This window comes from Cervus canadensis, chromosome 10 (genome assembly GCF_019320065.1).
Source record: "Cervus canadensis isolate Bull #8, Minnesota chromosome 10, ASM1932006v1, whole genome shotgun sequence".
NCBI classification, from domain to species: Eukaryota; Metazoa; Chordata; class Mammalia; order Artiodactyla; family Cervidae; genus Cervus; species Cervus canadensis.
In genome coordinates, this window is record NC_057395.1 from 33,590,822 (window position 1) to 33,609,093 (window position 18,272).

An 18,272-nucleotide genomic window follows, 5' to 3' on the forward strand; every position below is an offset into this window, starting at 1 on the left:
ATCTCTGTTCATTTCCAAGGCAAATCATTCACTATCACAGTAATCTAAGTCTATCCCCCAACACTAATGCTGAAGAAGCTGAAGTTGAATGGTTCTATGAAGACCTACAAGACCTTTTAGAACTAACACCTAAAAAAGATGTCCTTTTCATCATAGGGGACTGGAATGCAAAAGTAGGAAGTCAAGAGATACCTGGAGTAACAGGAAAATTTGGCCTTGGAGTACAGAATAAAGCAGGGCAAAGGCTAACAGAGTTTTGCCAAGAGAACGCACTGGTCATAGGAAGTACCCTCTTCCAATAACACAAGAGAAGACTCTTCACATGGACATCACCAGATGGCCAACACCGAAATCAGATTGATTATATTTTTTGCAGCCAAAGATGGAGAAGCTCTATACAGGCAGCAAAAACAAGACCAGGAGCTGACTGTGGCTCAGATCATGAACTCCTAATGGCTAAATTCAGACTTAAATTGAAGAAAGTAGGGAAAACCACTAGACCATCCAGGTATGACCTAAATCAAATCACTTACGGTTATACAGTGGAAGTAACAAATAGATTCAAGGGATTTGATCGGATAGATAGAGTGCCTGAAGAACTATGGATGGAAGTTTCGTGACACTGTACAGTAGAGGCAGTGATAAAGACCATCCCCAAGAAAGAGAAATACAAAAAGGCAAAATGGTTTTCCAAGGATGCCTTATAAATAGCTGAGAAAAGAAAAAATGTGAGAGGCAAAGGAGAAAAGGAAAGTTATACCCATTTGAATGCAGAGTTCCAAAGAATAGAAGGAAAGATAAGAAAGTTTTCCTCAGTGATCAATGCAAAGAAATAGAGGAAAACAATAGAAAGGGATAGACTAGAGATCTCTTCAAGAAAATTAGAGATAACAAGGGAAAGTTTCATGCAAAGATGGGCTCAATAAAGGACAGAAACGGTATAGACTTAACCGAAGCAGAAGATATTAAGAAGAGGTGGCAAGAGTACAGAGAAGAAACATACAAAAAAGATCTTCATGACCCAGATAATCACAATGGTGTGATCACTCACCTAGAGCTGGACGTCCTGGAATGAGAAGTCAAGTGGACCTTAGGAAGCATCACTAAACAAAGCTAGTGGAGGTGATGGAATTCCAGTTGAACTATTTCAAATCCTGAAAGATGATGCTGTGAAAGTGCTGCACTCAATATGCCAGCAAATTTGGAAAACTCAGCAGTGGCCACAGGACTGGAAAAGGTCTATTTTCATTCCAATCCCAAAGAAAGGCAATGCCAAAGAATGTTCAAACTACTGCATTCAAACTAGTGCAATGTTCAAATTGCACTCATCTCACACACTAGCAAAGTAATGTTCAAAATTCTCCAAGCCACGCTTCAACAGTACGTGAACTGAGAATTTCTATATGTTCAAGCTGGATTTAGAAAAGGCAGAGGAACCAGGGATCAAATTGCCAACATCCATTGGATCACAGAAAAAGCAAGAGAATTCCAGAAAAACATCTACTTCTGCTTTACTGACTATGCCAAAGCCTTTGTCTGTGTGGATCACAACAACTGAGGAAAATTCTTCAAGAGATGGGAATACCAGACCACCTTACCTGCCTCCTGAGAAATCTGTATGCAGGTCAAGAAGCAACAGTTAGAACTGGACATGGAACAACAGACTGGTTCCAAATCAGGAAAGGAGTACGTCAAGGTATATCAACACCCTGCTTATTTAACTTATATGCAGAGTGAAAGTGAAGTCGCTCAGTCATGTCCAACTCTTTGTGACCCCGTGGACTGTAGCCCACCAGGCTCCTCCATCCATGGGATTCTCCAGGCAAGAATACTGGAGTGGGTTGCCATTTCCTTCTGCCAAATGCCAGGCTGAATGAAGGACAGGCTGGAATCAAAATTGTCAGGAGAAATATCAACAACCTCAGATATGCAAATGACACCACCCTTATGGCAGAAAGTGAAGAACTAAAGAGCCTCTTGATGAAAGTGAAAGAAGAGAGTGAAAAAGCTGGCTTAAAACTCAACATTCAGAAAACTAAGATCATGGCATCTGGTCCCATCACTTCATGGCAAATAGATGGGGAAACAGTTGAGAGACTTCATTTTTTTGGGCTCCAAAATCACTGCAGATGGTGACTGCAGCCATGAAATTAAAAGATGTTTGGTCCTTGGAAGAAAAGGTATGACCAACCTAGACAGCATATTAAAAAGCAGAGACATTACTTTGCCAACAAAGGTCTGTCTAGTCAAAGCTATGGTTCTTACAGTGGTCATATATGGATGTGAGAGTTTGACTATAAAGAAAGCTGAGCACTGAAGAATTGATGCTTTTGAACTGTGGTGTTGGTGAAAACTCTTGAGAGTCCCTTGGACTGCAAGGAGATCCAACCAGTCATTTCTAAAGGAAATCAATCCTGAATATTCATTGGGAGGACTGATGCTGAAGCTGAAACTCCAATACTTTGGCCACCTGATGTGAAGAACTGACACACTGGAACAGACCCAGATGCTGGGAAAGATTGAGGGCAGGAGGAGAAGGGGATGGCAGAGGATGAGATGGTTGGATGGCATCACCAACGTGATGGACATGAGTTTGAGTAAGCTCCGGGGGTTGGTGATGGACAGGGAAGCTTGGCGTGCTACAGACCATGGGGTCACAAAGAGTTGGACACGACTGAGCGACTGAACTGACTGAACTGAACTCTCCAGTTGTGGTGCATGGGCTTCTCACTGAGCTGGCTTCTCTTTCTGCGGAGCACAAGCTCTAGACTCATGGGCTTCAGCAGTTGCAGCTCCTGGGCTCTAGAGCACAGGCTTAATGTTTGTGGCACAGGGGGTCAGTGGCTTCACGGCATGTGGGATCCTCCCAGACCAGGAATTGAATCCGTGTTTCCTGCACACTCAGGCAGATTCTTTACCACTGAGCTACCAGCCCTACGTGCATTTCTTAAATGGCTGTTTTCCTTTAGTCTGACATCCTGGGACATATTCCTCTGCCTTCTATCATATTTCTGCCCTTGGTGACACACAATTTTGCTAGAGAAGTGCATTTCGTCCATTAAATGAGTGCTACTGCATCTGGCAAATTTTCCAGCCATGAGTAATTACTGCCAAATAGAGCAAGGCTTCTAATTAACAAGCAAATTCAAAATTCTAAACAGTGTGCTGGACTACTTAATTTGATCTGTTGCCTTTTAATTCCCGACTGGAAGTCTCAGGCTTGGCTTTATCCCTATCCAGTCAGTGCTTTTCTTGAGCCTTATCTTGGTTTTACTATCGGTCATGTTAATTATCCCCACTAATTTATTTGTTTACTGCAGGTAGAGGACCTCTTTGTGTATAGAGTTCTGGGGGTGTCAAACACTTTGACCCCAATTGTACTAGTTTTACCACCCAGATGACAAAAGCTACACCTGACTATGGCTTTGTTTGTATCTCAGGTCTAGTTCTTTTCTCTCTCTTTCTCTTTTGCCTGCAACCTCTACATTTATAACCTATTATAATATTAAAGTTCAAATGAAGGATGCAAAAGAACAGTAAGTAGCCTAGCTTGACTAAAGAAATGAAGCCTAAGGTGAAGGTATTGTGCTAGAGATGGCAGGACACAAGGTTGAAAAGGCAAATGATGAGAATTTTTTTAAAACTCTTTATTTTTACATTTATTTTTTGACTGTGCTGTGTCTTGGCTGCCACTCAAGCTTTTCTCTAGTTGCAGCAAATGGGGGGTACTGTCTCGTTTCATTGTGCAAACTTCTTGCTGCAGACTTTTCTTGCGGACTTTTCTCTTGTGGAGCAAGAGCCTCTAGGCACATGGGCTCAGTAGTTGTGGCACATAGGCCTAGTTGCTCTGCAGCATGTAGGATCTTCCTGGACTAGGTACCAAATCCACGTCCCCTGCACTGGGCAGGCGAATTCTTATCCACTGTACCCCCAGGAAACTCCAGTGATGAGAATTTTAGCAAGATGACACTTGAGTGATTTCTTGCTGCCCTCCCCTCCTAACTATAAATGAAAATGAAAGTCACTTAGTAGTGTCTGACTCTTTGTAACCGCATGGACTATACAGACCATGGAATTTTCCAGGCCAGGATACTGGAGAGGGTAGCCTTTCCCTTCTCCAGGGGATCTTCCCAACCCAGGAATTGAACTGGGGTCTCCTGCATTGCAGGAGGATTCTTTACCAACTGAACTATCAGGGAAGTCCTCCTCCTAATTATAGTTCCCAACTATTTCTCCACAGTCTGGCACCTGCCAGCCATAAGCAGACCTAGAAGACAAAAACAAAACCTCTGACCAGCACAAGAGGAAAAAGTTTAGGCAGGATTGTTTTCTTCTTGATGCAAGCTCAACTGTATTAACTTCCTGTTGTTGAGGAAACAAATGATCACAAGTTTAGTAGAAAGCAACAATAATTTATTTATTCAGGGTTTTGGAAATCAAAAGTCCAAAATGTATCTCACTGGGCTAAAATTTAGGAGGCTGAATCTGTTTCCTTGCCTTTTCCAGCATCTAGAGGTACCTACATCCCTTAGCTCTGGGCCCTTTTCTCCATCTTCAGAGCAGCACAGTCAAATTTCAGTCTTTGACTCTGACCCTCTTGCTGCCCTCTTTCACTTAGGGGAGTTGTTGTAGTCACATTGGGACCACCCAGATAATCCAGGATAATCTCTCCATTTCAAGGTCAATTGATTAGCAACCTTAATTCCATCTACATCTTTAATTCTGATGTGATAAGACTGTCACAGATTTTGGTGATTAACACATCTTTGATAGGCCATTATTCTACCTACCCCATTAACTGAGTCTATAATTCAATAAGTAAGAATTCTAGAGACATCGCTATTTGTATTTCTTGTTAAAATTCCTAAAGTCTAAAACTAAAATTTTTACAAGATTTTAGACAGGAAAAATCATAATTCTCTCTCTCTTTCTCTCTCTCTCTCTCTTTCTCTCTCTCTCTCTCTCTCTCACATACACACTCACACACACACACAAACCAGACTAGCATAAAGTTTATCTGCAGAATGAACATGGGAGATGGCTATAGACTTTTGGTTAAAAGAACACCTCTGCAATCCAAGGAACATGTCCATCTAAGATACCATTCACCCATCAAGGAAAATATATTTATGAATATTCAAGGCTTAAAATATATTCCATGAAACTCATCCAAGGATAATATTCAAGAAAAAAAAACTTTCAGTCAAATAATAAAACATTCAGAATAGAGATCAGAAAGATGAGAAGAGAAAACAGTAATCAGTAGAAAACCTCGAACTTTATAAACCATTAAATCTAAATGAAGACTGGTCAAATGTTAAGATTAGAAATTAGAGACTTCATTTGACTGACCTTAATTATAGAAAACTAATTTATACTTTTAATTGATAAGAAGCCTTGAGAGGAAAGTTGTCTTTGATGATGCAACTCTTCAAGGGCTATGTTGATACTGCTTTTCTTAGCAAGATAAGGAGAATGATGAAAAATATTTATATCCTGGTAGTTACCAGAGACTTTAAACAAACAGTGCTGGAAACTACCTAGAAAGGTCCAAGGTCTCTGAGATTAAACTAACTCTGGAAGAGATGCTGTCCTGATATTTACTGATCATTAAGAGAAAAAACAAAACTCGAGAAATGTAAGTATTCGACAAGTAGGTTTGTAAATATAATGGTTTAACCACAAAGCTTGAAAACATTGTTATAGGAAATTGATTTTGTTCACTTCAGCTGTAAATTAGCTCATCAAGACTTGGGAAAAATAAACCTACCACTCAGGATGTGAACTATCTGGCCTTGTGATGATGAATCCACCACACTGCATGTTCTCCTGTTTTTCAGAAAGCTTTCCCCACCCCCTCACCAGTTCTTTTATCAACAGCTATAGAAATAATTCAAGCTGCCTCCAGTAGATCTGATCCATATACAGCACAGTTTCTTTCTTCCACACACCGTGACTAAAATGCTAATGACTGTCTCACACTAAAAAGTTACACATTCAGCAAAGCCTGTGAGTTGAGGATACCAGAGAGTTAAGTACATTTAAAAGATATTCTAAATCTATCACCTTTCTTGTACACGGGGGAAAACAGTGGCAAAAGAGAGTATCCAAAAGATTAATACAAAGTAATAGTATCCTATCTTCATGTGTGAAAGTCACTCAGTCATGTCTGACTCCTTGTGACCCTAAGGACTATACAGTTCATGGAATTCTCTAGGGCAGAATACTGGAGTGGGTAGCCTTTCCCTTCTTCAGGGTATCTTCCCAACCCAGGAATCAAACTGGGGTCTCCTGCATTGTGGGCAGATTCTTTACCAGCTGAGCCAAAGGGAAGCCCAAGAATACTGGAGTGGGTAGCTGTTCCCTTCTCCAAGGGATTTTCCAACCCAGGGATCGAACCCAGGTCTCCTACATTGCAGGCGGATTCTTCACCAGCTGAGCCACCAGGCAAGCCCAAGAATACTGGAGTAGGCAGCCTATCCCTAGGGTCTCCAGTGGATCTTCCTGACCTAGGAATTGAACCGGGGTCTCCTGTATTGCAGGCAGATTCTTTACCAACTGAGCTATCAGGGAAGTCCCATCCTATCTTCATATAATACTAAAGAATTGATGTTTGATTACGAATGTACTGCATACAAAGAGGAAAAAACTTAACATTCACAAATGTTGAAATTTTAAAGAACACACTGTCCAATCATCATTCAATAAAATGAAAAAAGTTAGACTATGCCCCTATGACTCAGAAAATAAGAAATTTACTTCTAAATATATCTTGGCTAGAAGAGAACAGTCAAAATCAAATCCTGAATGATAGAGGAAGCAATGAAAGGATGGTCACTGCATGCTAAAGCCTCTGGAACACAGTGAAAACTGTTTTCAGAGGAATTATAACCTTGAATGCTGTGTTGGGGGTCCCCAAGGCCACTGTCAGGCTGGAGGATTCACTAGGAGGACTCACAGAACTCAGACAAACTATCATACAGGTGTTGCAGGGAGAAGATTTGGATTAATACCAGCAAAGGGAAAAGGCATATAGGATGATGTCCAGGAGAAACCAAGTGCAAACTTTCATGTGTCCCCTTCCTTTAGAGTAACACAGGCACTTCATTCTCTCAGCACCGATGTGTAACAACATGTGCAAACTGCTGTCCACCAGGGAAGCTCACTTGAACTTTGGTGTCCAGGGTTTTATTGAAAGTCAGAAACACAAGCACATAGTGCTTGCATGACTGACCTCAGCTACTCAGACTCCAGCCTCTCAGAGCAAAAATAGGCATTCATAAAAAAAATCACATTGTTAGGATAAACTGGTTACACTGGGACTGCATGGTCCAAGGCCCTGAACATGCAAAAACACTCTGATTAGGCAGAATATTCTAAGGGTTTACAGTTCATCTTCACCAAGGGCCATTCCTGAAGACAAATCTTTCTTGGGAATGTGCACAGCTTGACGCAGCCAGGCCTGCTAAATTACCACTTTTCCACACATAAACCTCCACAATTAAAAAATAAAATATAGAAATATAACACAAGTTTTAAGAAATTGGAAATAGATCAAAGATAAAGAGCATAAAAAGGAATTAAGATGGCAAACGAAATAGAAAAAAATACATAATAATAGGTTAAATGTATATCAAAGGCAGTTCTTCCAAGAGACTGATAAAAAAAGTCTCATGAGCTTAATCAAGAAAGAAAGAGAACAGACATTATACCTGATGCCACACAAAAAAGAAAAAGGATTCTAAGAGACTATTGAGAACAATTACACACCAACAAATTAAATAATGTAGAAGACATTTCTCCAAAGAAGACATACAGATGGCTAACAAACACATGAAAAGATGCTCAGCATCACTCATTATTAGAGAAATGCAAATCAAAACCACAATGAGATACCATCTCATGCCAGTCATAATGGCTGCCATCAAAAAGTCTACAAACAATAAATGCTAGAGAGGGTGTAGAGGAAAGGGAACCCTCTTACACTGTTGGTGGGAATGCAAACTAGTACAGCCACTATAGAGAACAGTGTGGAGATTCCTTAAAAAACTGGAAATAGAATTGCCATATGACCCAGCAATCCCACTGCTGGGCATACACACCAAGGAAACCAGAATTGAAAGAGACACGTGCACCCCAATGTTCACTGCAGCACTGTTTACAAAAGCTAGGACATGGAAGCAACCTAGATAACCATCGGCAAACAAATGGATAAAAAAGCTATGGTATATATACACAATGGAATATTACTCAGCTATTAAAAAGAACACATCTGAATCAGCTCTAATGAGCTGGATGAAACTGGAGCCTATTATACAGAGTGAAGTAAGTCAGAAAGAAAAACACAAATACAGTATATTAACACATATACATGGAATTTAGAAAGATGGTAATGATGACCCTATACATGAGACAGAAAAAAGAGACACAGACATAAAGAACACACTTTTGGACTCTGTGGGAGAAGGCGAGGGTGGGATGCTTTGAGAGAATAGCATTGAAACATATTTATTACCATAAGTGAAACAGATGACCAGTCCAAGTTCAATGCATGAAACAGGGCACTCAAAGCTGGGGTACTGGGACAACCCAGAGGGATGGGATGGGGAAGGAGTGCAGAGGTGGGTTCGGGATGGGGGACATATGTACACGCATGGCTGATTCATGTCAATGTATTGCAGAAACCACCACAATATTGTAAAGTAATTAGCCTCCAATTATAATAAATGAATTAATTTAAAAAATAAAATAAAATAGGGCCAAAAAAAATAACATAGAAGAAATAAATTTCAAGAAACATACAACCTACCAAGGCTGAATCATGAAGAAACAGTAAAACAATACCATTTACAATCAAAAAGAATAAGATACTTAAGAATAAATTTAACCAAGGATTACAAAGCTTTAGTAATTAAAACAGAATGGCACTGGCATAAAAACAGACATATAGACCACTGGAACAGAATATAAGGCCCAGTAAAAAAATAAAAACCCACATATACAGTCAACTAATCTTCAACAAGGGTGCCAAGAATACAAAGTGCTTAAAGAAATGTTGATACTTTCATACTCTTTACAACCACTTTGTGTCTGTGTTTATACAAAAGCATGGAGAAAAGCACAGAAGATTACACTGAAACTTGTAACACTACTCAGCTGGTGGTGGGGAGACATGGGGACAATGCCAGTATTTGAGGGAAAAGGAGAGAGACGGAGGGAGGAAAGGGGAAAGTAGGGAGGGAAACAGAGAGAGAAGGGGGAGAGGGAGAGGGAGAGGCAGATGGGGTGGCCAAGATTAAATAGTATGAATGATACTTCTGTATTATTTCCTGTATGTGTGGATTCATAAAGCGATGTATGAAAGTAAAGTGTCCAGTGTTAAATGGTGGAGGTTGATGGGATGTCAGGAGATTTCAATTCTCTTCCTTACGTTTTGGGCATTAATATATATTATTTATGAGTAGAATAACAGAAACCTTTTTAGAAATAAAAATTATCTAGTAAGCTTTTATATATAGGATGGATAACAATAAGGTCCTACTGTATAGCACAGGGAACTATACTCAATATCTTATGATAAGCTATAATGGAAAAGAATATTTGAAAATTTAAAAAATCTAAATGTCAAAAAAATCTATCTACTTGTCCATTTTGGGGCATGCAGTAAATTTTTCTTTCTTTCCTAAGCTGAAATTTCTCAAAAAACAAGAATTCTGTGAAATATTTATTTGAGGTAGCTGAATTATGTACTCTGTGATCAAGTAAGTTTAGGAAACACTAAAATCAATGAAGCTGAATGACTTCCTTTATTTTGGAACTTTCTGAGCTAGAGTAGGATGTGGTACAAAATGTTTCTTGATCTCATTTGACCATACAACTCCCCACACATGTCTTTTTGGAGGTGAGGAGCACTTTGAAACTCTAGTGTTCCCTGGACCTTCTTTCAGGAAGGGAAAGCCACTGAAGGTTGTTGTTCAAGTGATTAATGTTTTAGGAAAATCAGTGAAGAGTGATGTTCCAGCCACTAATGCTTTTCTTCTCAAAGGCTTATACCTGTGTTTCACAGGTTGAGATCATTGGTTGAACGTTTTCCCTTCACTTTGTCCCTTGGCCACCCCTAGCGATTTTTGGAACTTCGCAACTTTGTAGCTTCCTTATCTTTGGAATAGGGAGAAGAGGAGAAGTGAAGTTAATTCTCCCTAAAATGAAGTAAACTGTCTGCTAGCACCCTGGTGGGAAAGATAACTCATGGAATCTCAATAAGGAATCTTGCTATCATCAGTGTAGTCAGTGTTGACAAGCCTGTGCACCACCCCTGCTCACAACTAAAGAAAGCCCACATGCAGCAATGAAGAGCCAACACACACACACAATAAAAGATAGAAATGCAAGAGCCTTACTAGGAGAATCCCCTGTGGAAGGTGAAGAAATGAGGACACAAGAAGGCAGCAGACTTGGCACCACGATTTGAGGCTGGTACCTGTGATGGGAGGGGAGAGAAGCAGCAGGAAGGAAGACTGAATAGAACAGTAGTGGATCCTGAAAATTAACTCTCTTCTCTGCAACACACTACTTCCAGGATGGTCTGTGGGAAGACTCGGGCAGCATTCCACGGGTGTCACACTTCATATCTCATAGGCCATATCTCACTTCCCATCATTATCTGACTTAGTTATTATGTATCTTATTTCCTAAGCTAGCTTGTTAGGGACTTGAGCATAACCTCTGTTTCTGATTTATTCTTGGAAATGTACAAAGTTGTGACATACTTGCAGGTGTTTAGAGACTCGTAATTGAACTAGAAAATGATTCGAAATGAACTGTAATTTATTTCTGTGGTAATAATCACTTCTCTGATACCTAATGCCTCCTGGTGTGAAGTCAAGGTTTCCTCAGAGACTGCAGTTACTCAGTTGGTTGCCTTTAGTGCCTTTTGAGGACACAGCTTACCGACCCAACTACATGCTCCTATTTACTTGGGAGTTGAAGTTTTCACCTGCTTCCTAAATTCATTCTCTTCTTTGACATTGGTAGGAGGTTAAGCTAGTTACACAGTCTGTAGCATAGTAGTGTGCATTTAATTTCTACCACGTTTCCCAGTCCATTCAGTCCAGTGTTCCATCTGACACTATACACATATAACATTAATTTTATACATCTATCAACATTTTACTATGCACTTTTTAAGAGTTCAAGTTAGATGCAGAGTTGATACAGACTACAGAAAGTACTTGATAAATATTTCTAATTTGAATAAATTAAATTCACTTTCCTCCTACAGGAGATTTTGCAGGTTCAGTTTCAAACTATTCAACAAAGCAAATATCACAAAGAAAGTGAGTGACAGGAATTTTTTAGTTTCCCAGCATATAAAGTTATGTTTACACACACACTACTGTAGTCTATTAAATTTGCAATAGTATTATACCTAAAAAAAAAAAAACAAGGTGCACACCTTAATTTAAAAATGTGCTCACAATGAAGGAAACTATAAGCAAGGTGAAAAGACAGCCTTCAGAATGGGAGAAAATAATAGCAAACAAAACAACTGACAAAGAATTAATCTCCAAAATATACAAGCAGCTCATGCAGTGCAATACCAGAAAAACGAACAACCCAATCAAAAAGTGGGCAGAAGACCTAATCAGACATTTCTCTAAAGACAGACAGCTGGCTAATAAACACATGAAAAGACACTCAACTTCATTGATTATTAGAGAAATGCAAATCAAAACCACAATGAGGTATCAACTCATTGGTCAAAATGGCCATCATCAAAAAGTCTACAAACAATAAATGCTGTAGAGGGTGTGGAGAAAAGGGAATGCTCTTACACGGTTGGTGGGAATGCAAACTAGTAGCCACTATGGAGAAACTGGGAAAAGAACTGCCATATGACCCAGCAATCCCACTGCTGGGCATATACCCTGAGGAAACCAGAACTGAAAGAGACACATGTACTCCAATGTTCATTGCAGCACTATTTACAATAGCTAGGATACGGAAGCAACCTAGATGTCCATTGGCAGATGAAAGGATAAGGAAGTTGTGGTAGATATACACAATGGAATATCACTCAGCTATAAAAAGGAACACGTGTGCATCAATTCTAATGAGGTGGATGAACCTAGAGTCTATTATACACAGTGAAGTAAGTCAGCAAGAGAAAGACAAATACTGTATATTAAAGCATAGATATGTAATTTAGAAAGACGGTACCAATGAGCCTACATACAGGGCAGCAAAGGAGACACAGATGTGAAGAACAGACTTCTGGACTCACCCGGAGAAGGCAAGGGTGGGATAATTTGAGAGAACACCACTGATACATGCACATTACCATATGTAAAACAGATGACCAGTTAGTGCAAGATCAGTGCATGAAGCAGGGCACCCAAAACTGGTGCTCTGGGACAACCCAGGGGGATAGCGTGGGGAGGGATGGTTTAGGATGGGGGGTGGGGGAACACATGTATACCTGTGGCCAAATCATGTTGATGTATGGCAAAACCCACCAAAATATTGTAATTATTCTCCAATTAAATAATTAAAAAAATATTCCACCAAGATCAAAGTTAAATATAACTAAGTTTGAGAATGTTCATTTTGAAATACAAATTTTAGTCTGTGTATAAGAAACTATCTCATTGTTTGTGCTCATGTTCCATACCTACTGAGACTATTTTTTCTAAGCTATCGTTCATAGAACTTATGGTTACTGGGTGGGAAGGATGTGGGGAAGGGACAGTTAGGGATTTTGGGATGGACATGTACACACTGCTATATTTAAAATGGATAACCAACAAAGACTTACATACAGTATAGCAGAGGGAACTCTGTTCAATATCATGTAACAGCCTAAATGAGAAAGAAATTTGAAAAAGAATATATTCATGTATTTGTACAACCTAATATAGTACAACATTGCTAATCAACTATACTCCAATATAAAATAAAAAGTTTAAAACAAAAAAACAAACAAATGTGCTCAGTTGCCTTAGTTGTGTCCGCCTCTTTGAGATCCTGTGGACTGTAGTTGCCAAGCTCCTCTGTCCAAGAGATTCTCCAGACAAGAATACTGGAGTGGGTTGCCATGCCCGCCCTCCAGGGTATCTTCCTGACCCAGGGATAGAACCCATGTCTCCTGTGTTTCCTGCATTGCAGGCAGATTCTTTACCCACTATCTGGGAAGCCCTAATTTAAAAATACTAGGTTGCTAAAAAAAGGAAAAAAAGCTAACCACCCTCTGAGCCTTCAGTGAGTCTTAATCTTTTTGCAACAGTAACATCAAAAATCAATGATCACAGATCACTGTCACAAATAGAATAATAATAAAAAAAATTTTTTTTTTAATATTGTAACAATTCAGAGACTCAAAGAGAGCAAATGCTGTTGGAAAAATGGCACTGATAGACTTGTTTCAGGTAGGGTTGCCACAAACCTTCAACTTGTAGAAAATGCAAATCTGTGAGGCATAATGAAGTGCAATTAAAGAGGTGAGTCCATAGTTCCACTGTGGGCATGTGATACAGTCTTTGGGAACAGACTAATGGTACACATTCTAGGCCAGTCCAAACTGGCCTCTCAAAGGATCTGCCCTCTCAACGATCCTTTCAAAAAAATATTGGGTCAGTACTGTTGGGGGGTAGAGTTAGTTTTTCCTTTTAAGTCAAAATATAAAAGTTGTTCTTTTAACTACTAAGAACTACCACCCAGAAGGATTCCTAGAAAGAAAGAAATGGTAAGAAGTGATCACTGGTTTGTACAATCTGGTGTCAGTATTACTCACTCCGGTCAAAGGACCCTCTGCAGCATGTATTGCTATCAGTTTGCTAGTAACATTCACAACCAGTTACAAACACAGAAGGTGAAGGACTTCCCTGGTAGTCCATTGGTTGAGACTTTGCCTTCCAATGGTGGCAAGCTTGATCTCCCCTGGGGGAGCTAAGATCCACATGCCTTGGGGCCAAAAAACCAAGACATGAAACAGAAGCAATAGCATAACAAATTCAATAAAGTCTTTAAAAATGGTCCACATGAAAAAAAGGTCTTTAAAAAAAAACCACAAAAGGTGGTTTACATACATTTAAACATAACATCTGTGGATTGAAAGAAAGATTTCTTTTGAACAACTATATTTCAGAATGACAAGAGTGTCATACAATTATAATGTCTAGCATGTGAAAAGCAGCAGGGAAAACTCAAAACCCTTTTTATTGAGGGTTATTTTATTTTAAAAGAAGCATTTATTCTTTCATTTCTCCCCATCACTTGCATCACATCACGAAGTCATGAATCATTATTTTTCAGTTCTCACTAAATCATTTATAACACAGAAGACCCATTTCATAAAAGAGATAGAGGCTAAAATTTTCTTAGGTGTCTACAATAAAAAGTAAGTGAGCTGAAGTTTAAGAATCCTGGAGGCTTTATAAGCAAAAGCAAGTATATGGAAGAAATCTCTTCTACTGCATGTTTATTTGAGTGTGTAAAATTGTCTCCATCTCATATAGGCAAGAAATTAATTTTCCTATGAACCAAGAAGGAGTACTGCATCCAGAGAAAACTCTGGAAGATGTTTATCTTCGGAAAACTCTGAAAAACAGAAACTGCAAATTTCTACTAGCCCAAATCACCAGTTAAAGATCTGAAGAGTGTGGTTTAAATTCTACATGAGTCCCAATACGGCAATCTAAGGAGCTGTGCAAACCGTTAGAACTTCCAAGTTGTAGCTTGTTAGTAGCATTCTGCATACAAGAAAGAATCATCCAATAGAAGAGATCCATTTCCAAGTAGCTGTCAGCATTCTGCATTCGACTGGCCACTCTCACCACTTTTAAACTGCAGAAAATAGCGGCTTACATCAAATTGCCATCTCAGCACCTGAAACTCTGCTAATCCTTCATTTCAGAGCAAATCTGATTCAGCCATAGTGCAAGTTATTAGGAGATCGTGGTGATTATGAAACGTCGGTCCCCTGATAGCTATTCTCAGCTAAAAAATAATCACCCTTAAGAAAATATGACTGTGCTCTCTTCCTTCATCCCTCAAATATTTGTTCTGTGCTGAGTGGATGAATTCAAATAACATATTGAAGAAAATCTCTTGATGGCAAGATTGAGCTGAAGACCTGCATGGCCTGAAACATTATCATTTCACCTCTCGTTTGTGGGTCTGATTGAAATGAGCTTTGGAGATGGCAGTGCCGTCCCAAAAGGGCCCTACAGGCTAGTAAATCCATATCAAAAAGCCATCATATATATGAATCCGTGCTGATTTTATGGGACAGCCTCTTTCCATTTAGACAGGTTCAAGGACCACAGAACACAATCACTTCTCTCCTTGTTCGATTAAAAGTGGAACCATTTTTAACACAATCCTTTACCTGGTTTTTCCCTTCTTACTTTTATTTTCCCAGAATCATACAAGCTTCGTTTCCTGATGACAGTTAACATTTCACTCTATGTTCACCTTGATTTTCCCTTGCAGGACAGAAGTGTCCTAACTAGGAAACCAGATGGTTCAAAGTGCATTCCTCCATGTTGGTGATAAATGAGAATTACAAGGTTCCAACAATAACGAACAACCAGCCTCTAGATTTCATTACATGTTTATGCTATTCACACATTCACTGGATAAATGGGATTCATGTGGAACTGTATCTTTTACTCAAAGGGTGTCACATTTCTGCCTATTGATGAATTAAACATTTTTTGGCACTGAATTTCTGGGAAATAAACTGAATTTCATGGGGTTATAGGGTAATAGAAAGAATTGAAAGTTTTACTTTATACCTTCAGCATGTGATTGTGTTGAAGAAATCCTAAAGGAGAAGACCAGGTCACTGAAAAATTATTAAGATCTCTAGTAAAAATTATTATGACCATAATGGACTATTTATTCATTAAGGGTTTATCACCTGAATAAAGATAGTGAAAGTAGAAGATGGTGATTCAAGGAAGTACTGATTCATACTCTGCAAGGTAAGTCGAGTAGCAAAATGTAACAATATGAGTTTCTGATTCACAAGGAGGTCAGTTGAAAACCTACTTGCCTCCCCTCTTGTTAGCAGCTTTGGCTAAATTGTTTACCTTCTGGGTGTCTCAGTTTCCTTATTTTTAGAATGGTGGCTGTAGTGCATATCTGCTTATGTCTTCCAAAGCATAGCATCCCCTTCTATGCCCCTTCTTGAACTGGGGCGTCAGTGGCCAGGTTTCGGCCTAATGCCTGGAGTGGACACTTGACCAAACCTGGACCATCAGATTTCCTCTCTGGAAGTTATCCTTCAGATAGAGTAGCAGTCTACAAGTCTCTGCTTGTAGCTGGAACTAGAGAAGAGATGGGTAGCACGTGCAAGGAGAAGCAGAGAAAGACAACAAAGAGAAAGGAAACCAGGAGCCCTAGAAAAATAAGTCAATGTCGTTGAGAACCAGGGAGCAGAGACTGAAGAAGTAGATGTCTCAGGACAGGGGTTAAGAGCAGCCTCTTTTTATCAAAGGGTAAGTTGGGAGGGGATAAATTAAGAGTTTGGGATTACTATATACATACATAGTAGTGTGTACATAACATATACACATACACACTACTATATATAAAAGAGACTAGGACCTACGGTATAGCACAGGAAACTCAACTCAATACTCTGTATTTAACTATTAATACATGGGAAAAGAATCTGAAAAAGAAAGGATATATGTATATACAACTGAATCACTTTACTGTACATCTGAAACTAGATGTAACATTGTAACACTGTAAATTATAACACTGTAAATCAACTCTACTTCAATATAAAATAAAAATTAAATTAAAAAAGAAGTGGCTGTCTCCACATTCAATGGCTTTCCATTTCTTGGTTTAACTCACACATGGGTCTAAATTGCTCTTGAGTGAGACTGTAAATTGCAGTCAATTCCTCTTTTTTTTTTTTTTTTAGATTTAAAGTGAATTTCCTGCCAATAAAATCAAAATAACCATGTCCACTATGGGAATGACAGTAGCTATATATGAGGGTAATTGTGAACATTATGTGATTTAAGTAAAATGCCAGATCAATTACATTCAATAAATGATCCATTGTTATTATGTCAGTTTTTCTATGAGTAAAATGGAAATACACTTGCAATAAAGGCAAATATTGGAGAGAGGTTTTAAAGTACGTTAATAGAGGCAAATAGTAGGAAATTGGTAGAAAACATAATTGTTCTAATTTATGTTAACATACTTTCCAAGTAATCCAGAAAATTATTTCTCAGTGGCACCGCTAACGGGCCATAGGGATCATCTGTGTGTGTGCCCAGATGAAGATAATACATTTTCATCACCTATCGAATTCAGATTACTATTATAATAAGGGCAGTTAAATATCATCTAATGGAGATTACATTAGATTTCATTACATGATTATGCTATTTATACAATCACTAAATAAACTGAGTATTATAAGTTATATTTATGAATGTGAAAAGTTTCAACCACAACTAAATAATGGGTTGGCCATGGAGTTTGTTTGGGTTCTTCCATAGGATGTTCTTCCCAGCCTTCCAGCCTGCTGTATCTGTGCCTGTGGCCTCCAGGTAACCCTAAAAAAGTTGAGAGAAAGAGGCAAGAGAGGAAGCAGAAAAATTAGTCTTGATGATGACATTCAGGAAAAAACTTGGGTCTGGTTCCTAACACAAATAACTGACTGGAAGTAAAAAAAAAAAAATTAGAGGCTTCTTAAGTTTTTGAAGGAATCACAGTGCCAGAGAACTATTAGAAGCCCAGGGTAAAAGAATGCCCTTGATTGTTTATTCCTTAATATAGTCCTTCATCTCCTCAATTTAGATGTGTAAGAAGTAGACTGCAAAAGCAATATATGCCCCAAAGAGGAATTCCACAATACCAACTATATATATATTTATATATAAATATATATTTATGTGTATAAAATCATTACATTTCATATATTTGTATATTATAATTTATACTTTTTATTTATATTATATATTTCATATATATATTATATAAATCATGTATATATGATATTTTGCGTTGTCCTTCTTTGAGGAGAGAGTGTGTTCTGTGTGTGGAGGAAAAGTATGCCAAAGGATCTGATTTGTGGGGACTTTCAGCAGCTCACCCAAACCTCCTTCCCTCTTAGAAAGATGACACTGCTCACCCTTCTGCCTCGGTACGGCCAGGGCACTACGCCCATGATATGTGAGCAGGAGTGCTGGGCACCATACTTAGATCTGGCCCACAAAAGGTGCTCAAATCTGCACTTCTCCGTG